Source organism: Carcharodon carcharias, chromosome 19, assembly GCF_017639515.1.
Source record: "Carcharodon carcharias isolate sCarCar2 chromosome 19, sCarCar2.pri, whole genome shotgun sequence".
Classification (NCBI taxonomy): domain Eukaryota; kingdom Metazoa; phylum Chordata; class Chondrichthyes; order Lamniformes; family Lamnidae; genus Carcharodon; species Carcharodon carcharias.
This window is the reverse complement of record NC_054485.1, coordinates 89,475,934-89,495,823: the sequence shown is the minus strand read 5'-3', so window position 1 is coordinate 89,495,823 and position 19,890 is coordinate 89,475,934. Positions and strand designations below refer to the sequence as shown.

General features: G+C 51.6%; 1 protein-coding gene across 3 annotated transcripts in view; it reads right to left on the bottom strand.

Moving 5' to 3' along the window:
• The window catches only part of LOC121291477 (discoidin domain-containing receptor 2-like), a 169,023-nt gene that overhangs the window by 116,704 nt on the left and 32,429 nt on the right, over positions 1-19,890 (bottom strand). For 2 of the 3 annotated variants that reach the window (XM_041212708.1, XM_041212713.1), the window contains exon 1: positions 1,877-2,174. The exons of the other annotated variant lie outside the window; for it this stretch is intronic. The gene's annotated coding sequence lies outside the window, so the exon portion shown is untranslated. Of the gene's footprint in view, positions 1-1,876; positions 2,175-19,890 lie in introns of those variants that run through there. 3 annotated transcript variants of the gene reach the window in all.

Genomic DNA, 19,890 nt, shown 5'->3' with positions numbered 1-19,890 from the left:
AAACTGATGATCTGGTCAATATCACATTGCAGTTTGTGGAATCTTGCTGTGCAGAAATTGGCTGCCATGTTTCCACATTGCAGCAGTGACTACACTGCAAAAAAAGGTACTCGATTGGCTGTGAAGTGCTTTGGGGCGCCGCGAGGTAGTGAGGGGCAACACAGAAACAAAAGTCTCTCTTTCAGGTCGGCCAAATGCTTTGTCTTCGGTCTAGTTTCCTGGGGGCGCACAACTTTCTGCAGCGTTCTCTCGATTTTCCACACGCAGAATTGATTTTGTTAAAGAGGAGACGACCTGTCCAGTTTTTCCTCCCGTGCGAGACATCCAGAACATTCTACGGTGTAACGGGATGGAAATCCATCTCTGGCGGTGATGTTAAATGGAAGGTATCACATCAGGCAGCACTGGACCCAGCCCAACGTTCAGTGCTGCTGATGCCAACCGGCCTGAAGATCAGGTCAGGTGGATAATGGTGGAGGCAATAGGAAGTGGCCTGTTTTACCCCATCACCCTAAGGTGAATTTCTAAACCAGCGTCTATTAAATCCTCATAATATTCACACAAGCGGTGCTGAGGGAATGTAAGGTTTGACTAACTTCAGCCATTGTCAAAAGCAACCAAAGATGGATATTACAACACCCCACACACCGCCCTCCCCCCCACCACAAACTCCCCCACCAACTCCATCTGCCCCCAGCAGAGACCAAGTAATTTGGATTGGGGATCAGTCTGCAAACCCAGACTGTATATTTATCCAATGAGTGAAAGGAGAGGCTGAATTTATAATTGGTGTTTGCAGACCTTTACATTCTAGTGCTTTTTGGGACCCTCAGGGCAACATGCAAAGTGCTTTTACAGCCAATGAAGTATTTTGCAAGTACAGAAACTGTTGTAATCGCTTGAAACCTTCAAGACCCACATCCAGATTATTCCCATTTCAAAGTTTTCACTGTCAGGACTACCATCTCAGCAGGATCATGTCTAGTTTAGCCAGCGCCGCCCACATAAACATTGGCGGACACAGATATAAGTTTGCGATGCCTACACCGCTAAAGCAAAAAAGTGATGCGGGGAAAAGGAGCAACCGGTTGACGCATAGCAAGCTCCCACAAACAGCGAAGTAGTAGTAGGGAGCCTGCTTTAACAATAATCGGTCTCCCTCACCCCTCCCACCTCCTTTTCCTTTGAAGTAGCGACCGTAAGGATCTTTGATGCCCGCCCGCCCACCAGGGCAGCTGGGGGGGGGGGGGGGGGGTCTCATCTGAAAGACAGGTGCCCTCCTCCTCCACCACCTGCCCAACAGTGCAGCCACTAGAGTGGGTCTTGAACCCACCGACTTCTGACAGAATCATGCCTTGTGCAAACACACTCACTGCCTTAAAAGCTCAGCAGGTGGAGAGAAAAAAAAAGCCCACTTTTCGCCCGTCCAGTTTCTTTTTTCACCTTCTTCCCCCCCTCGCCAAAAGTACACTTTATTCACAAAATATCTAAAAGCACATTTCAAGTTGGAAGTTAAAAAGAGGAGGGAGGTGCAGTCACATTCAACTTTTCTCCCCAGGGAGCGTGTTGAACGCTTGAGGTTTTTCTGTCCATCCAGTGAATAAATGCGCAGCTTCTCTCATCGCCCCAGCCAGGCGGATAAAGCCTCGGAGCTACGGTGTTCAACCGTCTGCTAAATCGCCCTCCTTCAGCGAGTTCTTGAGGCGAAGTCAGGCGGCTTCAGTGGAAATCCCTGTCTGGGATCTTGCTTTCCCGTTTCTGTTAAATCCCAGAGGCGGGGTTGGTGGGGGTGGATTTGAAAAGTTTCTCACGGGGAAGGAAAGCAGAGAAAGAGAGAGAGAAAGAAAAATAATAAAACTTTAAGCGAATTCGTTACCTGGCGGCGAATCCAAAGAGCAGCAGGAACTCCCTCCTGAGAACCTGTGTACGGATTAATCCCAGATCGCTCGGGCTGAGGGGTGAGAAGGGGGCTGCTGTTCGCTCTCTGCTTCGGTTCTAATCCTGTCCTTCGGACTCCCCGTTACACTTCGCTGCAGATGGTGTGGGGACGACAAAGGACTTGAATGTGATCCAGGAGCGACCTGCTCTGGGAGTCAGGAGAACTCTCCCATCCCCTGATCCCCTGCTCCCCCGGCTCTGAGCTGCTCGCTGATTAACATAATACACGCTGGCTTGGTTCGGGGAGGGTGGGGAGAGCAGCAGCGAGCGGACCCATAGGTGCTCCCCCGCCGGGTTATACTCTCCGCCCAGGAGGGGGAGGGGTAAATGGGGAGGGGGAAGATGGAGAGGGAAGGAGGAGGGGGAAAGAGGGGGGAGGAGGGGGAAGAGGGAGGGGGGGAGGAGGAGGGGGAAGAGGGAGGGGGGGAGGAGGAGGGGGAAGAGGGAGGGGGGGAGGAGGAGGGAAGAGGGAGGGGAGGAGGGGGGAAGGGGGAGGAGGGAGGGGAGGAGGGAGGGGAGGAGGGGGGGAAGAGGGAGGGGAGGAGGGGGGGAAGGGGGAGGAGGGGGAGGAAGGGGGGAGGAGGGGGGGAAGAGGGAGGGGGGAAGGAGGGGGGAAGAGGGAGGGGGAGGAGGGGGGGAAGAGGGAGGGGAAAGAGGCAGGGGGGAAGGGGAGGAGGGGAGGGGGGGAGGGGGGAAGGGAGGAGAGGGGGGGAAAGAGGGAGCTAGGGAGGAGAGGGGAAAGAGGGGGAGAAGAGGGAGAGGGGGAGAGGGGGGAGGAGGGGGAAAGAGGCAGGGGGAGGAGGGGGAAGAGGGAGGGGGAAGGGAAGGAGAGAGGGAGGAGGAGGGGGAGGGGGAGGGGGAGAGAGGGAGGAGGAGGGGGAGGGGAAGGAGAGAGGGAGGAGGAGGGAGGAGGGGGGAGGGGGAGAGAGGGAGGAGGAGGGGGGAGGGGGAGGAGGAGGGAGGAGGGGGGAGGGGGGAGAGAGGGAGGAGGAGGGGGGAGGGGGAGGAGGAGGGGGGAGGGGGAGGGGGAGGGGGAGAGAGGGGGGAGGGGGAGGAGGAGGGGGGAGGGGGAGGGGGAGGGGGAGAGAGGGGGGAGGGGGAGGGGGGAGGGGGAGAGAGGGAGGAGGAGGGGGGAGGGAGAGGGGGAAAGAGGGGGAGAAGAAGGAGGGGGAGGGGGGACGTGGGGGGGAGGAGGGGGAGGGGGGAATGGGGAGGGAAGGGGAGGCGGGGGTGGTGGGGGGGAGGTGGGAGGGGGAGATCGGGGGAGGGAGGCAGGATGGGGGAGGGGGAGGGAGGCGGGGAGGGAAGGGGGAAAGTGGGGAAGGGAGGGAGAAGAGGGAGGGAGTGGGGAATGGGGGGAGGAACGGGGAGAGAGGCAGAGGGGGGAATTGGGGGGAGGGGGATGGGGGAGGGAGGGGGAAAGAGGGGAGGAGAGATGGAAAGGGGAGGGGGGAAGGGGGAAGGGAGGGGGAAAGAGGGGAGGAGAGATGGAAAGAGGAGAGAGGAGGGGAGGCGGATAGAGGGAATGGGAGGGGGAAGGAGGGGAGGGGGAAAGAGAGGAGGGGAGGGGGAAAGAGAGGAGGGCATAAGGGGTAGCGGGAAAGAGGGAGGGCTGGGGGGAAAGATGGAGGAGGAGGAAGAAAGAGAAAGGGGAGGGGAAGAAGATGGAGGGAAAGGTGGAAAGAGGGGGAGGAGGGAAGAGGGAGGAGGGGGTTCGAGGGAGGTGAGTGAGATAAAGGGAGGGGAGGAGGATAGAGGGAGGGAAGTGGGAGGGGAAAAGGGGGGAAGGGCATAGAGGGAGGGAGGGAAGTGGGAGGGAGATAGAGGGAGGGGAGGGAAGGGAGGTGGGGGAGGGAGATAGAGGGAGGGGAGGGAAGGGAGATGGGGGAAGGGGATGGAGAAAGAGCGAGGGAGGGGAAGGGAGATGGGGAAGGGGATGGAGAAAGAGGGAGGGAGGGGGAAAGAGGGAGGGAGGGGGAAAGAGGGAGGGAGGGGGAAAGAGGGAGGGAGGGGGAATGTGGGAGGGAGGGGGAATGTGGGAGAGAGGGGGAGGGGAGGGAAAAAGAGGGAGTGGGAGGGGGGAAAGAGGGAGGGGGAGGGGGAAAGAGAGAGGGAGGGGGAAGGAGGGAAGGGGAGGGGGAAGGGAGGAGAGATGGGGAGTGGGAAAGAGAGAGGGAGGGGGAAGGAGGGAAGGGGAGGGGGAAGGGAGGAGAGATGGGGAGTGGGAAAGAGGAGGGAGAGCATGGGGGGAAGAGGAGGGTGAGGGTGGGAGGAAGAGGAGGGGAGGGGATGGGGGGAAGAGGACAGAGGGGGAAGGGGGAGGGTGGTTGAGGACAGAGGGATGGGGAGGAGGAGGAAAGGGGAGGGGTAAATTGGGGGGAAGAGGGAAGCGGGGGCAGAGAGAGGGGAGTGGGATAGAGGGAGGGAGGAGGATAGAGGGAGGGAAGAGCGAGAGGGAAAGAGGGGGGAAGGAGATAGAGGGAGGGAAGGGGAGCGAGATAGAGGGAGGGAAGGGGAGGAGTAAAGAGGGGGGAAGGGGATAGAGGGAGGGAGGGAGAGGGAAGTGGACAGAGGGAGGGGGAAAGGGGAGGGAGGGGGGAATAGGGAGGGGGAGGGAGAAAATGGAGGGACGGGAGGGTAAAGAGGGAGGGAGGGGAGGGGAATAGAGGGAGTGGAGGGGGAAAGGAGGAGGGGGAGGAAGAGGGGGAAGGGGGAAGGGAAAGGGTGAAGAGAGGGGGAGGGGGAAAGAAGGAGGGGGAGGAAGAGGGGGAAGGGGGAAGGGAAAGGGTGAAGAGAGGGGGAGGGGGAAAGAGGGATGGGGGAGGGGGAAAGAGGGAGGGAAGGAGGGGATGGGGGAGGGGGAAAGAGGGAGGGAGGGAATGGGGTAAGAGGGGAGGGGGAGGGGATGGGGAAGGAGGGATGGGGGAAAGAGGGAGGGAGGAGGGAGTGGGAAAGAGGGAGCAGGACAGAGGGTGGGAGGGGGAAAGGGAAAAGAAAGTGGGAGAGGGACAGAGGGGTAGGGGAAAAGAGGGAGGGGGAAGAGGGAGTGAGGGAGAAAGATGGGGAGGGAGGGGGTTGGGGGAAAGAGGGAGGGAGGAGAGGGAGAAAGAGGGAGGGAGGGGGAAAGGGGGGTAAAGAGAGAGGGAGGGGGAAAGAGGTGGGTAGGGGGAGTTGGAAAGAGGGAGGGAGGGAGGGGCAGGGGAAAGAGGGAGAGAGGGTCGGGGGAAAGAGGGAGTGAGGGGGAAAGAGGGAGGGAGGAGGGAGGGGGAAGGAGGAAGCAGGGAAAGGAGGGAGGGGGTGTGGGACAGAGGGAGGGGGAGAGGGGGAAAGAGGGAGGAAGGGGAAAAGAGGGAGGTGAGGATGAGGAAAGAGAAAGGGGAGGGGAGGAGGATAGAGGGAGGGGAGGGAGAGGGGGAAGAGAGGGAGGAGGGAAGTGGGGGGGGATAGAGGGAGGGGAGTGAGATAAAGGGAGGGGAGGAGGATAGAGTGAGGGAAGTGGGAGGGGGAAAGGGGGGGGAAGGGGATAGAGGGAGGGAGGGAAGGGGGAGGGAGATAGAGGGAGGGAAGGGAGATGGGGGAAGGGGATGGAGGGGGAGGGAGGGGGAAATAGGGAGGAAGGGGGAGGGGGAAAGAGGGAGGGAGGGGGAAGGGGATAGTGGGAGGGAGGGGGTGAGGGGGATGGGGATAGAGTGAGGGAAAGGAGAGGAGAATAGAGGGAGTGGAAGGGGAAAGAGGGAGGGGAAGGGGAGGGGGAATGAGGAGGAGAGGGGAGAGGGAAGAAGGAAAGGGAGGGGGTGAAGAGACAGGGAAGGGGAAAGAGGGAGGGGAGGGGAGAAGAGAGGGGGAGTAGGAAAGAGGGGGGTGGGTGAAAGAGGGGAAGGGGAAAGATGGAGGGAGGGGTGGGGGAAAGAGGGATGGAGGGGGAAGGAGGGAGGGGGAAGGAGAGAGGGAGGGGTGAGGGGGAAAGGGAGGGCTAAAGTGGGAGGGAGGGGGGAGAGGGATGGTGGAGGGGAGAGGGAGAAGGGGAGGGGGAAGGAGGGAGGGGAAGGAAGAAGGAGGGAAGGGGAATGAGGAAGGACAGGGTGGGAGGAAGAGGAGGGAAGGGGAGGGTGGTGGAGGAAAGAGGGAGGGGGAGGAGGAAAGAGGGAGGTGGAGGAGGAGGGAAGGGGAAGGGGAGGAGAGAAGAGGGAGTGGAGGGGAGAATTGGGGGAGGGGAATAGAGGGGGGGAGGTGGATAGAGAGACGGGAGGGAGATAGAGGGAGGGAAAGGGGAGGGGGAAAGAGAGGGGACTGTGGAAGAGGGGTAGGGGATAAAGGGAGGGAGGGAGGGAGGGGGTTAGAGGGATGGGAGGGGGAAAGAGGGGGGAAGGGGATTGAGGGAGGGAGAGGGGGAGGGGGATAGAGGGAGGGAAGGGGGATGGGGATAGAGGGAGTGGAGGGGGAAGAGGGGGGTGGGGGAAAGAGGGAGGGGGAAAGGAGAGGGATAAAGAGGAAGGAAGGGGCGAGAGGGAAGGGGGAGAGGGAATGGGGATGGGGAAGGAAGGAGGGGAGGGGAAGGAGGGAGGGGGAGGGGGAAGGGGGAAGAGGAGGGATGGGGAGTGGGGAAGAGGAGGGAGGGGGAGAGGGAAGAGGAGGGCGTGGGGAAGAGGAGGGGGGAGTGGGAAGAGGAGGGAGTGGGGAAGAGGAGTGAGGGGTAGGGGGAAGGGGAGGGAGTGGGGAGGGGGAGGGTGGTGGAGGAAAGAGGGAGGGGGAAGAGGAAAGAGGGAGGGGGAGGAGGAAAGAGGGAGGGGGAGGAGGAGGATAGGGGAAGGGGAGGAGGGAAAAGGGAGGGGAGGGGTGTAGAGGGACGGAAGGGGAGGGGGAAAGAGAGGGGAGGGGGATAGAGTGAAGGAGGGAGGATAGGGCGGGGGATGGAGGGAGGGAAGTGGGAGGGGGATACAGGTAGGGAAGGGGGAGGGGGAAAGAGGGGGAAGGTGATTGAGGGAGGGAGGGGGAAGTGGATAGAGGGAGGGAGGGGGAAAGAGGGGGGAGGGGGAATGAGGGGGAGGGGGAAGGAAGGGAAAGGGAGGGGGTGAAGAGAGGGGGAGGGGAAAAAAGGGAGGGAAGGGGGTAAGGGGGATTGCATGTAGAGGGGGAAAGAGAGGGGGGAGGGGGAAAGAGGAGGGGGAGGGGAAACGGAAGGGGTAGGGATAAAGGGCGTGTAGGGGGGAAAGGGGGGAGGGGGATGGTGAAAGAGTAGGGGGGAAAGCGAGGGGGAGGGGGAAAGAGGGCGGGAGGGGGAGGGGGAGGTGAAAGAGAGGGGAAGGAGGAGGGGGAAATTGTGAGGGAAAAGGGGGAGAGGGGGAAGGTGGAGGGGGAAAGAGTGGGGGTGAGGGGGAATGAGGGGGAGGGAGGGGGAATGAGGGGGATGGGGAAAGAGAGGAAGAGGTGGGGCTAAGAGAGGGAGGGGGGAAGTGAGGGAGGGAGGAAGAGAGGGAGGGGAGGGGGAAGAGAGGGGAGTGGACGGGGGCAGAGAGGGGAACGAGGGTGGGGGGGGGGTGATTTTCTGCCCTGTGTATAAAGGTAAAGAAACTGGATGCGGCGTTCACACTGACAATTCAGTAAAATATTTTTTTCCCTAACAAACTGGAAAATATCCATCTGGCCTTTCACCAACCATCCCCAAATCCACTACTGTAACACACTTGTCCCATACACTCCCAATGTAAGGAATTCCAATGGACTCAATCTCTTCCTTTACACTCCCAATGTAAGGAATTCCAATGGCTCCCACTGACTTCAGCAATCTCTGTTGATCTTGTCACCCATTTTGTGTTAGATTCCTCCGCAGACAGTGTGGAAAGATTTAGTAGCACATATCACATGAATCTGCCATTAGGTCACACTCGTGAGGTGCTGAAGGTTGCAGGGGCTGAGGGTGGGTGGTGGGATGGGGTTTGGTCTCTGCTCCTGTGTATCTACATACCTGCTGCCAAGTGCAGTAAAGGGAACTTTAGTGCCTCCCTTACTGCCACATGCAATAGAATGCAACATTCACAAGTGCAAGGCAACACTGCAGGAAATGTATTGCTTGTGGAACGTGGTGAGATCCATTTGCATTTAGGAGCAAAAGGATTGAAATTGGAAGGGTGCACGGAGGCCAGAGACAGAAAGAGATTTGACAATTTTCATATCGTTCATCCGATATTCTTGCCTACTGAGGCTGAGTTTCCCTGTCAGAATGCTGTCAAAGTTGTCATCTTCAGTGACAATCAGGAAAGAGTACAAAAGGAAGGATGTTATGGTGAACCTTTATAAAGCACTGGTTCAGCCTCAACTAGAGTATTGTGTCCAGTTTTTGGCACCACACTTTAGGAAGGATGCGAAAGCCTTAGGGAGGGTGCAGAAAAGATTCATGAAAATGGTTCCAGGGATGAGGGACTTCAGTTACGTGGATAGATTGGAGAAGCTGGGGTTGTTTTCCTCAGAGAAGAGAAGACTTAGAAGAGATTTGAGAGAGGTTTTCATAATCATGAGGGTTCTAGATGCCATAGATAAGAGGAAACTGTTCCCATTGGTGCAAGAATTGAGAACCAGAGGACATCGACTTAAGGTGATTGGCAAGAGAAGCAATGGCGACATGAGGAAAAGCTTTTTACGCAACAAGTGTTTAGGATCTGGAATGCACTGCCTGAGAGTGTGGTGGAGACAGTTTCAATCTTGGCCTTAAAAAGGAAATTGGATAATTATCAGGAATTTTTTTTTGGAGGGCTACAGGGAAATGCCAGGGGCAATGGGACTAGGTGAGTTGCTCTTGCAGGGAGGTGGCACAGAAACAATAGGCTGAGTGGCCTTCTTCGATATTGTAACTATTCTATGATTCCAACCTATGATTCAAACATCGATTAGCAATGGGGCCCTGGCAGGTAGGAACTGAAATAAACATTCTTGTCAAGACGAAATTCACCTGCCGGGTTCCAATGTTTCAAAATCCAACACCAACCCCCCCACCGCCCTTAAACCACCCAGCTCTCTCTCTCTTCCTTTAAGACCCTTCTTAAAGCTCATGGCCCCATCTCTTTGACCAATCCTTTGGTCAAACATTTCTCCCAACCTGGCGCCGCCCCCCCCCCCCCCTTATCTCTGCTTCATTGGCTTGGCAGCCATATTTCCTTAAGACCCTCATGACAGGCTTGCATTTACATAGCGCCTTTCACAGCGTCAGGATGTATCAAAGCGCTTTGCAGCCAATGAGGCAATTTAGAAGTGGGAGTAAGGTGGGAGTCGTTGGGGTGTTTTACCATGTTAAAAGCTCCTTCAAAACACGAGTTGGTATCGCTTGTCACTGAGTCGGGATTTCACACCCCTGACTCCTGACCTCCCGCTCTGGGTTTCCCCCTGATTCCTGTGGCTCTTCTGCCGAAGCCTTGGCAAGCTGATGGGAGAGACCCTCCCCCCAGCCCTTCCTCCCCAACTCCTCGCGGGCGCGCCCCGCCCTTGCTGCAGGGGGACAATTTGCTTCCACGCTACTTTCTTCTTCAGAACGGTGGGACTGACTGATGTTCGCATAAAACAAATGTTTGGAGAATTTGCCCCAGGTCTCCACTGTTGACGCACGCTATGACTGAGCTTGATGGAGAAGCTCTCCTGTGATTCAGCATGACCCAGGCAGGGCTGCTGTTTGTTTCTCAATGATTTAAGATGTCCAGGAGGTGAGGGTGGTGCAGGGGGGTGGGGGAGGGGACCTGGATTGCTGCCTGTGTTTTTGTTATTACTTAAAGCAGTTAAACACTGGTAATAAAGTGCTATTTCCCTAGCCACTTAAGAGCTGCTTTCACACCTAGCCAGCTGTTGCACACATATGGCCATTTTTGTCTGGCTTGGAGCTTACTGTGGCACACGGCTCAGTGGGTAACATTCCTGTTTCTAGCTCAGAAATCTGTTGGTTTGAGTCCCACTCCAGACACTCAAATGCAAAGTTTAGGCTGGTAATCCGGTGCAGCACTGAGGAAGTGATGCACTGTTGAAAGTTCTGCTTTTTGATGTTAAACTGATGACCAGCCATCTGTAAAGCGTTTTGGGGTGGCTGGTAGTCGTGGAAGGTGCTACACAAATGAAAGTCTTTCCTTCCGTAGACTTGTCCCTCTGCTATTCAGCCGACAGCACACAGCCCTTCTGTAGTCTATCAGTGCATACCAGGTGGAATGGAGAGTTTAGTCAGGCCCATTGTGGAATCTGCCACTATTAACCTGATACACTGGAATCCTTCCCAACTGCGTACTATACATGCCACGCATAGCTTCTGGTGCATTACAGATGGGCCAGGGTTCACAAGATGAATATAAAACTTTCTCATCTCACTCTTGTGGTCCATGATGTCATGCAAAAGCCTCGACTGAATGAATATCTTGTGATTCCCTGTTAACCATCCAGCGTTTTCATTCTTTACAGTCTTTAGCTGTCTGCCTCCGGACTATTTATATCTCACTGTTCGTGTCTTGATTTTTTTTCTCCCTCTCCTGCCCCAATATTTGTTGTTCCTCCACACCCTGGACTTCAATTGTCTAATAGCTCCTTTCACATTTGTGCTGCTCTGCATAGAGAATTAAGTCCCTTGGAATTGCTAAACAAAAGAAGATCCTTTTCTTTGTCGATTCCTAACCTTTACCCTCTGCCCTTTCTAATATAACATATTACAAAACATTTACGGGCCAGTAACAGGCCATTCTGCCCAACAAGTTCATGTAATTGTTTGTGCTCCACACGAAACTCCTCCCGCCCTACTTCATCTCAGCCTATCATTCTATTCCTTTCCTCGTCATTTGGCTTTCCCTTTAATGCATCTACTCTATTTGCCGCAACGGCTCCTGGCAATAATGAGTTCCGCATTCTCACCACCTTCTGGGTAAAGAAGTTTCACCTGAATTCCCTATTGGATGAATTAGCAACTATCTTATATTTAAGGCCCCTAGGTCTGGACTTCCCCCCAAATGAAAACAATGGCCGTGATTTAATGGCCCCCACGCAATGGGTTTACCGGCAGCGGATGCAGCGAGCCATTCGAAACTCTGTTGACTATCATTATATGAGATACTGGTTAGACCTCAGCTGGAGTATTGTGCACAGATCTGGGTGCCACACCATAGGAAGGATGTGAACGCGTTGGAGACAGTGCAGAAGAGGTTTATGAGAATGGTCCCAGGGATGAGCCACTTCAGTTATGAGGAAAGATTGGAGAAGTTGGGACTGTTTCCCTTGGCGAGGGGAAGACAAAGAGAGAAGTTTTCAAAATCATGAGGATTCTGGACAAGTAGATAGGAAGAAAACATTCCCGCATGTAAGCGGATCAAGAACCAGAGGGCACGGTATTAAAGTGTTTTGCAAAAGAAGCAAATGCGAGGTGAGAAAATACTTTTTCACACAGCGAGTGGTTAGGGTTTGGAATGCACTGCCTGGAAGTGTGGTGGAGGCAGGTTCAGTTGAGGCATTCAAGAGAGCATTGGATGATTATTTGAATAGAAAAAATGTGCAGGGTTACAGAGAAAAGGCAGGAGATTGGCACCAAATTAAAATGCTTAGAGAGCCGGTGTAGACATGGTGGGCTGAATGGCTTCCTTTTACACTGTAACAACTCTGTGATACTGTGATTCTGTGACTTCGATGCGACCGGGAGATTCCGTCAGCTGGAGGGATCTGAAAATCCTGCCCAATTTCTCTATGTCCACTCTATCAAATCATTTTATTACCTTAAAAACCTCTGTTGGGTCATCCCTCAGTATCATCATTTCCAGAGAAAATGGCCCCGGCCTGTTCAATCTTTCCTGATACTTATAACCTCACAGTTCTGGTATCATTCTTGACTCGAAACGTCAACTCTTTTCTTCTCCGCCGATGCTGCCAGACCTGCTGAGTTTTTCCAGGTAATTCTGTTTTTGTTTTGGATTTCCAGCATCCGCAGTTTTTTTGTTTTTATCATTCTTGCAAATCCTGTTTCCGCCTTCTCCAATGTCTCTGCATCCTTTCTATAATATGGAGGCCGGAACTGTTCACGGCTCTCCAAGTGTGGTCTAACCAAGTTGAACTTAACCTCTGCTTTTCAATTCTATCCCAGCTTGAAATGAACCTCTGTGTTTGGTTTGCTTTTTCCTAATTACTCTTGTGTCTCTATCCCTATCCATCTCAATCCCTCTTCTGTCACTGAGGACTGACCTCTCAGTTCCCTTATCCCACTGGTGCCCCTACCTCAGGTTATCCATCTGGCTACAGATTTGGTAACTGGAAACTCATCTACTCCTACTCCTCCCACTCTGTCCCACCCTGAAACTGCCACTTAGGTAACAGATAAATAATTGACTCTGTAAAAGATGTGACAGCATACTTTAAAAAAAAACTTGGCACAGTGTTTCTGCTGCAGTAACAACATCCATCTCTTTCCCTGTCTCAGACATCTATTGCTGAAACCCACATCCATGGGCTCCATTTTTTGTGCCCCTGCTGGATGTATTTCCAGTAAGGGGTGGGGGGGGGGGTGCACATAAAATAGGGTGTGTGCCCACCCCATCACCTTGTCACCCACCCCTGAACTCATCCCCATAATATGAGGGGGTGCTGAAATTGGCTGCTAGCCTGCCATATTTAAATAGGTAATCAAGGGTCAATTAGTCTTGTCACCAAGCCAACTGACCTTGGTAATACACTGCTCATGCCATAAATAGCATGGCCAGTCGGGTGGGAGAGGGCAGCCCAGTTTTTAGCAAAATTTCTTTAAAGGGAAAGAAGGAAGAGGAGGGTGGTGGGTGGTGGGATTTATCTCTGGGGGCTGCCCTTTGCAGATCGAGGTGCAGCCCCCCACCCCCCCACCAAGATGGAAACCTCCCCCTTTCTTCCTACCCATCCGCAGCCTTAAACCCACCCCCTCAACTCCCCCCCCACCCCCCACCCCCCCCACTACACCTCCCTGAACTGCCTAAACCCTCCCTGCCCAAGACTTATCAGCATTAATGGGCCTTCTTTCTCCTCCTCTTGTAGTCTTGGCAGCGGCCACTAAGATGTCCTTGGCGCTGCTGGGACTGATGGAGTGTTTTATGGCTGTGAGGTGGGCTGGATTGCAGCGGGTCAGCTCCATGCCAACTTTGCTTCTGGGAAGGGAGTGGGTCGGGCGGGGGGACTGGCGAGCCTTCCGCGCCCCAGTATTATTTATCCTCATGTCATTGTTACCTCTAGACTTAATTAATCCAGTGCTGCCCTGGCCAGCGTCCAATCCATTACCCTCTTAAACTCAGCCAAAACACGGCTGCTCGAGTCCTAACTTGCACCAAGTCCCACACACCTCCAGTGAGATTTCTCAAAGTGCTTAACACGAGTGACTATTGAACAAAAATTTGACATTGAAACATGTGAGGGGAAAAAACACAGTCGATCCAAAGCTTGACCAAGGAGGTAGGTTTTGAGGAGCACGTTAACGGAGGAAAATGATGTTGAGAAGCAGAGGTTTCGGGAATGCATTCCAAAGCTTAGGGACCAGCTAGCTGAAGGTGCCATCACCAATGGCTGATGGTTAAATGGTTAAAACTGGGGATTCACAATGGGCCCAGATTGGAGGAGTACAGATACCTAAGAGATCTGTGGGACTGAGGGAGATTAAAGGGTTGGGGAGGGGCCAGACCATGGAGGGATTTGAAAGCGAGGATGAGAATTTTAAAATCAAAGCGTTGCTTGCCAATGTAGGTCAGTAAGCAGAGGGGTGGTAGGAGAATGGGACTTGGTGCGAGTTAAGACACCGGCAGCAGAGATTTGGATGTGCTCAAGTTTATGGAGAGTGGAAGGTGAAAGGCTGGCTGGGAGTGCATTGGAAGAGTTGTCAGAAGCATGGATGAGGGGTACAGCAACAGCAAGCTGAGGCAAGGGTGCAGTTGGACGTTGTTACAGACATGGAACTAGCAGTCTTAGTTCAGCAACTTGGGCTTTTCTTTAAACAACAATCCACTCATGTTAAGTTCCTGGTGTTGGCCATTAATTAGCTGTCCACTGTGGGAGTTGAACTAATGGCTGGTGAGTTTTCTTGTGCTGTGCCACCTCCATTGCCCTGCTGTGCGTGTGCTTATTGTGGTGAATAGCTTCCAATGTCTTCTTGTGCCTCAGTGTGGGTGGAAAGAGGTGGGTGAAGTCTTATCTTCACCTCAGTATGGATGGGAAGCAGTGCCTGAAGTCTCAACCCTCCAAAGTCTGCCCTCTCGGGTGGTTGCAACGTCCCGTGACACTATTTTGAAGAAAACCACTGTCCTGGGCCAATATTTATTCCTCAACTAACATCAATTTAAAAACATACATATTATCTGGTCATTACTACATTGCTGTTAGTGGGGTATTGCTGGGCACCAATTGGCTGCCGCTTTTCCTACATTACGACGGGCACTTTGAATTGGCTGTAAAACACTTTGTTCCTACTTCTTATGCAATGCAGGCTCCCTCTTGAATAATCAATAATGTAAACAGTTTCAGGGACAATTTAAAATGCAAAGGAAGATGATGGGGTTGAGTTTCCTGGAGGCTCTGGCAGAAGGGGAATACAGGGAATTCAAGTGTGAGTCATAAGAAGAGGAATAGGCTATTCAGCTCTTCTAGCTTGTAAAAGCTGTACTTCACTTCAGGACATTCTTGCAGTTGTGAAAAAGGCTATATAAATTAAAAGTCTTGCTTTTCCTGTTTCATAGCATTCAGCTTATAACCTTCTTGAGATACCTGCCTTACAATTGGTCATTACATAGGATTACATAGAATATACAAAACAGAAACAGATCATTCGATCTAACCAATCCTTGTTGATTTTCCACTCTAGCATCCTCAATGCTCCTTTCCCTCAAAGGCTTATCTATCCTCCCCTTAAATGCATCCATGCTACACACTTTAACCACTCCCTGGTGTAGCAAGTTCCACATTCTCACCGCTCTCCGGGTAAAGAAGTTTCTTCTGAATTCCCCTTTGGATTTCTTGGTGCCAACTAACATTGATGACCTCCAGTTATGTTCTTCCCCGCAAGAGGAAACATCCTCTCTGCATCCATTCTATTGAAAACTTTCATAATTTTAAAGACTTTTATTAGGTCATCCCTCAGCCTTTATTTTTCAATGGAAAAAGAGACCCAGGCCCGAATTTTTGTGCAGATGGAGAGGCTCTCCTTCAAAACAAGAAGGGTGCCGGAGGCCAGAATTTAAAGTCCTGCCCCTAAACCTGGCCCCCACCATTTTTGGGGGGGGGTGTAGAATGGAGGAGTGGGGGGAATGGGTGGATTGGGAGTGGGTTGTAAGCAGCTGCACATGTTAAACTGAAGCTGCCTTCAGTCAGATCCAATTTTGGCTAGTGGAATGTCCAAAACATGACCTTTGTACTTTAGACCTTTCAGGAGAAATTCTAAAGTTAGCGGAGTTCTTTGGAGAGGTAGGAAACCCTTTAGGAGAGGTAGTGTGCCATTTTGGAGAGGCAGGGTACTCTTTTGGATAAGTCGAGGGACACCTTCCGGAGAGGTAATGTGCCCTTTGGGAGAGGTAAGTTGCCCTTTGGATGAGGTTACCTTTGGAGTTGTTAAAGGTAGACATGAATATGTGTAAAAAGTGGATAAACTGAGTGGAACTGTCAAGCTCATTGGAATTGTCAAGGGAAACATAAAGCTGTCAAGGGATTTAAATCTCTTGGTCTTTAAATTTAACAAAAAATAGTACGCAAGTTAAAAAATCAGCGCTTATTATTTCACTCTGTTGACATAAACATAAGGGTTATCATTATAGGATTTGTGCTGCATGAATGTTTTCACAACCTATTATTATATACAGTGGGGTGCCTATCAGTTCACAGTTTGATGAATAGCTCCAAGTGCTCACAAGATCTTTGAAATGGGGCTGTGAATACAAATGCTTCTTGTTTTAAGAGATTAAGTGGTTGAAAGAATTTAAATGCAGCGAATGGGTTTTTTTATCAATGAAAGTGCATTTTTAAACTAGTGAATTAATCAATAGATGCTTCAGAATTTTATTTTATTTCCTCTCGGAATGAGTCCTAAGGTCTGCCTGTGGTGGATACTGGGTGAGTTGGCATGGAGGGTGTAAGGGCAAAGTGTGGTGGTGGGTGGGGCATGGGTGGCATGTGTTGGTACCAAGTTGGCATAGGGGCTACAAAGAGCCATGGGAGTAGGTGGAGGGGCATAGGTTGGCATGGAGAGTAGGAAAACCCATGGGGGTGGGTGGAGGGTGGAAGGACATAGGTTGACTTGGAGGTGGGCGGAGAGCATGAGGTGGTATGGGTGGTGTGGATGGATCATGGGGATGGTGTGGGTGTGGGCTTTAGTACTTTTCTTTTGTTTTATTGGGTTTTTTCTTTCAGCTGGCTACAAAGTCCTGAATCACCAATGCGGCCTTTTGCCTAGCCTGCCTTCGCACCCAGCAGCCCTTATGCTACCTCCGAACTGTTTCTGGGGTTGTTGGGCCCGACTCCCATTACACACTTCCCATGTGCACTACCTCCGCCCTCCTGAAATGGAAATTGCAACTTCCGGGGCTGTTTTTCAGGAATCTGGTTCGAGGAGCCTGGAATTCTCCTGACTCTGCGCTCCTGACCTGGGAGCAAAAATTGAGGCCCCTCCTCTCCTGGTAGGTGTACCTCCACTTTCTGGTATCAACTTTACAAATCTCATTTGCATCTTTGCTGCATCTGCCTCTGAATCTTTTCTTTCTAATACAATGACTGGAATTGATTGGGAGGATTAATTCCCTTGCCTTGCACCTGCCATCCAATGGGACACAAGAGTCCGTGCAAGGGAAGAAACTTTTGTTTTTCTCTTTCTTCAAACTGTTGTCAGTGCTTCAGACCCAATGCCTTAAAGGTTAAAAAAAACATGCAGGCATAAACATGGGAGGAGCCTAAGCAGAGCTCAGTGGAATTTCTTATCTGAAGGAGTGGCTAATGTGCTTGTTTGCTATCCCCAAATTAGAACTCTATCAATCCACTGGGCATTAAGTTCAAGTGCTCCATAAATACAGCTCTTAAACCACGTCACAAGGCTTTGGAATCATATCAACGACATGCAGGACTCTGCAGCAACCTCACTGATGGAGAGACAATTTTGCCAATCAGAGCTGTAATGACACGACAAAAGACTTGAATTTGCTGCATAATAAGCACCTTTCATGGCCTGAGGAAGGCACAAAGTGCCTAATACCCAATCAAACACTTATGCCTTCCAATTCTGGCCTCTTGGCCCCCCTTCCTCTCCCTCCCCCACCTTCAGACCCCACCCACCCCTGCCCCCGATTTTAATCACTCCACCCTTTATTATCCGGGGTCATGCCTTCAGCTGCGCCCTAAGTTCTGGAATTCCCTCCCTAAGCCTCTGCACCTCTCTAACCTCTCTCTCCTCCTTTAAGTCAGCCTTCCTTGACCATGCCAGCACCTGTCCTGATAGCTCTTGACTTGGCTTAGCAGCAAATTCTGTCTGGTAACTTCTCCAGTAAAGTGCCTTGAGCTGTTTTTTGCTGGGTTATAGGCATTGTCTAAGTGCAGGTCTCTGCTGTTTTAACATAGGGAAATGTGGCAGCCAACTTATGCACAGTGAGATCCCACAAAGTGTAATTTTATAATGACCAGATAACCTGTTTTTAAGTGAAGTTTGCTTGAAATGTAAATAGTCAGGAATATAACATTTTGATAATATTATAACAGAGGGTGAAAGATGATATGAAACTTCCCTGAGAGCTAATTCTGGATCCCTTCCCCAATTACACTCTTCAATCTTCTCTCTATAGAGCGATTGTTCATAATTGCTCGGGCAAGGCCCAAACCAGTTCTTTCAGTTTGTGATCTTTGAGAGTTGACATTGGCTACAGACAAGAAAGTATTGTTCCTGCAAAGCCAAGTTTTGATTGAACTCCAAGTTGTTGGTTAAACCAATCAGCAGCTTTGACCTGAGCGACTTGCTTTTTGTACTGTGGGGTTGCAGTAGCACAGTAGTGTTATGGTAACGAGACCGGTGAAGTTCGAACCTCCGCCATGACAGGTTGTCTGGTAATTCATGTCCCCTGCACCAGAAAATCATCCTACCACCTGCCTGGCTTTCGCCAAAACCCAACCCATTACATAATTCAGTAATAATAATAAAAACAGAAAATGCTGGCAAAACTCAGCAGGTCAGGCCACAGGAGTGGAGGTTGACACAGAGTTAACATTTAGAGGCCAATATGACTCCAAGAGTCAGAGTCACACTGGACTCGAAACGTTAACTCTGTTTCTCTCCCCACAGGTGCTGCCAGTCCTGCTGAAGTTTTCCAGCACTTTCTGTTTTTATTTCAGATTTTCAGCATCCACATTATTTTGTTTTTATTTTTATTCATTACAAAACTTAATTTGTAACTTGATTTATCATCCCCGCCCTCCCACCCCCACCACCCATGCTCCAATATCCTCCCCTGACGGGAGAGTCAATGCAACAAACTGTGAGATGCCAACTGCACCCAGCCACTAGGTGGCAATCATGCCCAAACTCAGACAAGATTCAAGCATGAGAATTCCTTGCCTGGAGCTGGGAGAGGCCCTGTCCATAGACACTTTGGACAGTGCAGCCAGCTAGTCGATTTGAATGCGTTAATTGCTCGGCCTTTTATAGTCACGGGAATGTCCGTCAAGCTGAAGGGTTGGGACATCTCACCGAATTGGACTGCTTTACATCAAGGTGCAAACATTACAATGCTGCGCTGTGCTGCTGACCTTGTTCCAAGTTTCTCAAAGCAGTACATAAATATCGCCTTCAAGTCTGGGCCTGCTCTGCAGGTGGAAGAAGGCCCAATTCAGATCTGAACTAAGCTTATTATTAACTATTAATGAACCACTGTTCATCTGCCAGCACTGCTCTATTAGCTTAAGCCTCAGGTGAATGTCTTTCCAAGGTAAAAAAAAGAGCATAGGGTACTCTTCCCCCTTTCTTTACAGATGAACACCTAGCATCAGACCCTTTGCTCACAGTCTGGTGTTCCATCTACGCTTCCTCTGAAAGGCGTTTTGCTTTCATTTGCTGTACTTCACAGGATACCGGCATCGCTGGCAAGGCTGGGATTTATCGCCCATCCCTGGGGGAGGTGGTGGCATAATGGCTTTGTCACTGGATTAGTAGCCCAGAGATCCAGGGTAATGCTCTGGGGACCTGCATTTGAATTCCACTGTGGTGAAATTTGAATTCAATAAAATAAATCTGCAATTAAATGTCTGATGATGGCCATAAAACCATTGCCTGATCATTGTAAAAACCCATTTGGTTCAATAAATGTCCTTTAGGGAAGGAAATCTGCCGTCCTTACCTGGTCTGGCCTACACGTAACTCCAGACCCAGGGCAATGTGGTTGACTTTTAAATGCCCTCTGAACAAGGGCAATTAGGGGATGGGCAATAAATACTGGCCTAGCCAGTGATGTCCACATCCCATAAAGAAAAATTTGCCCTTGGCAAGGTGGTGGTGAGCTGCTGCAGTCCATCTAGTGTAGGTACACCCAAATTGCTGTTAAGAATGGAGTTCCAGGATTTGACCCAGCAGTGGTGAAGGAATGGCAATATAGTTGCAAGTCAGGATGTGGTGTCGATTAATTGGAGGGGAGAACTTGTAACTGGCAGTGTCCCATGTGCCTGCAGCCCTTGTGCTTCTAGATGGTGGAGATCATGTCTTTGGGAGGTCACTGAGCTACTGAATGCAAGCTCCTTGGGAGTTTGGAACTTGCAATTATCATTGATCAGCAATTGACACTGATGGAGTGTAACAGCTTTCATTTCAGCTTCTTTTACATTGCACTTGTGGCTCAATGGGTAGTGCTCATGTCTCTGAGCCAAAAAGTCATGCGTTCAAATCCCAAGTTTAGAGTTTTAACAGCAACATCCTTGACACAGATTTGCAGTTTGTGGGATCTTGCTGTGCGCAAGCTTGGCACCGTGTTTCCTACA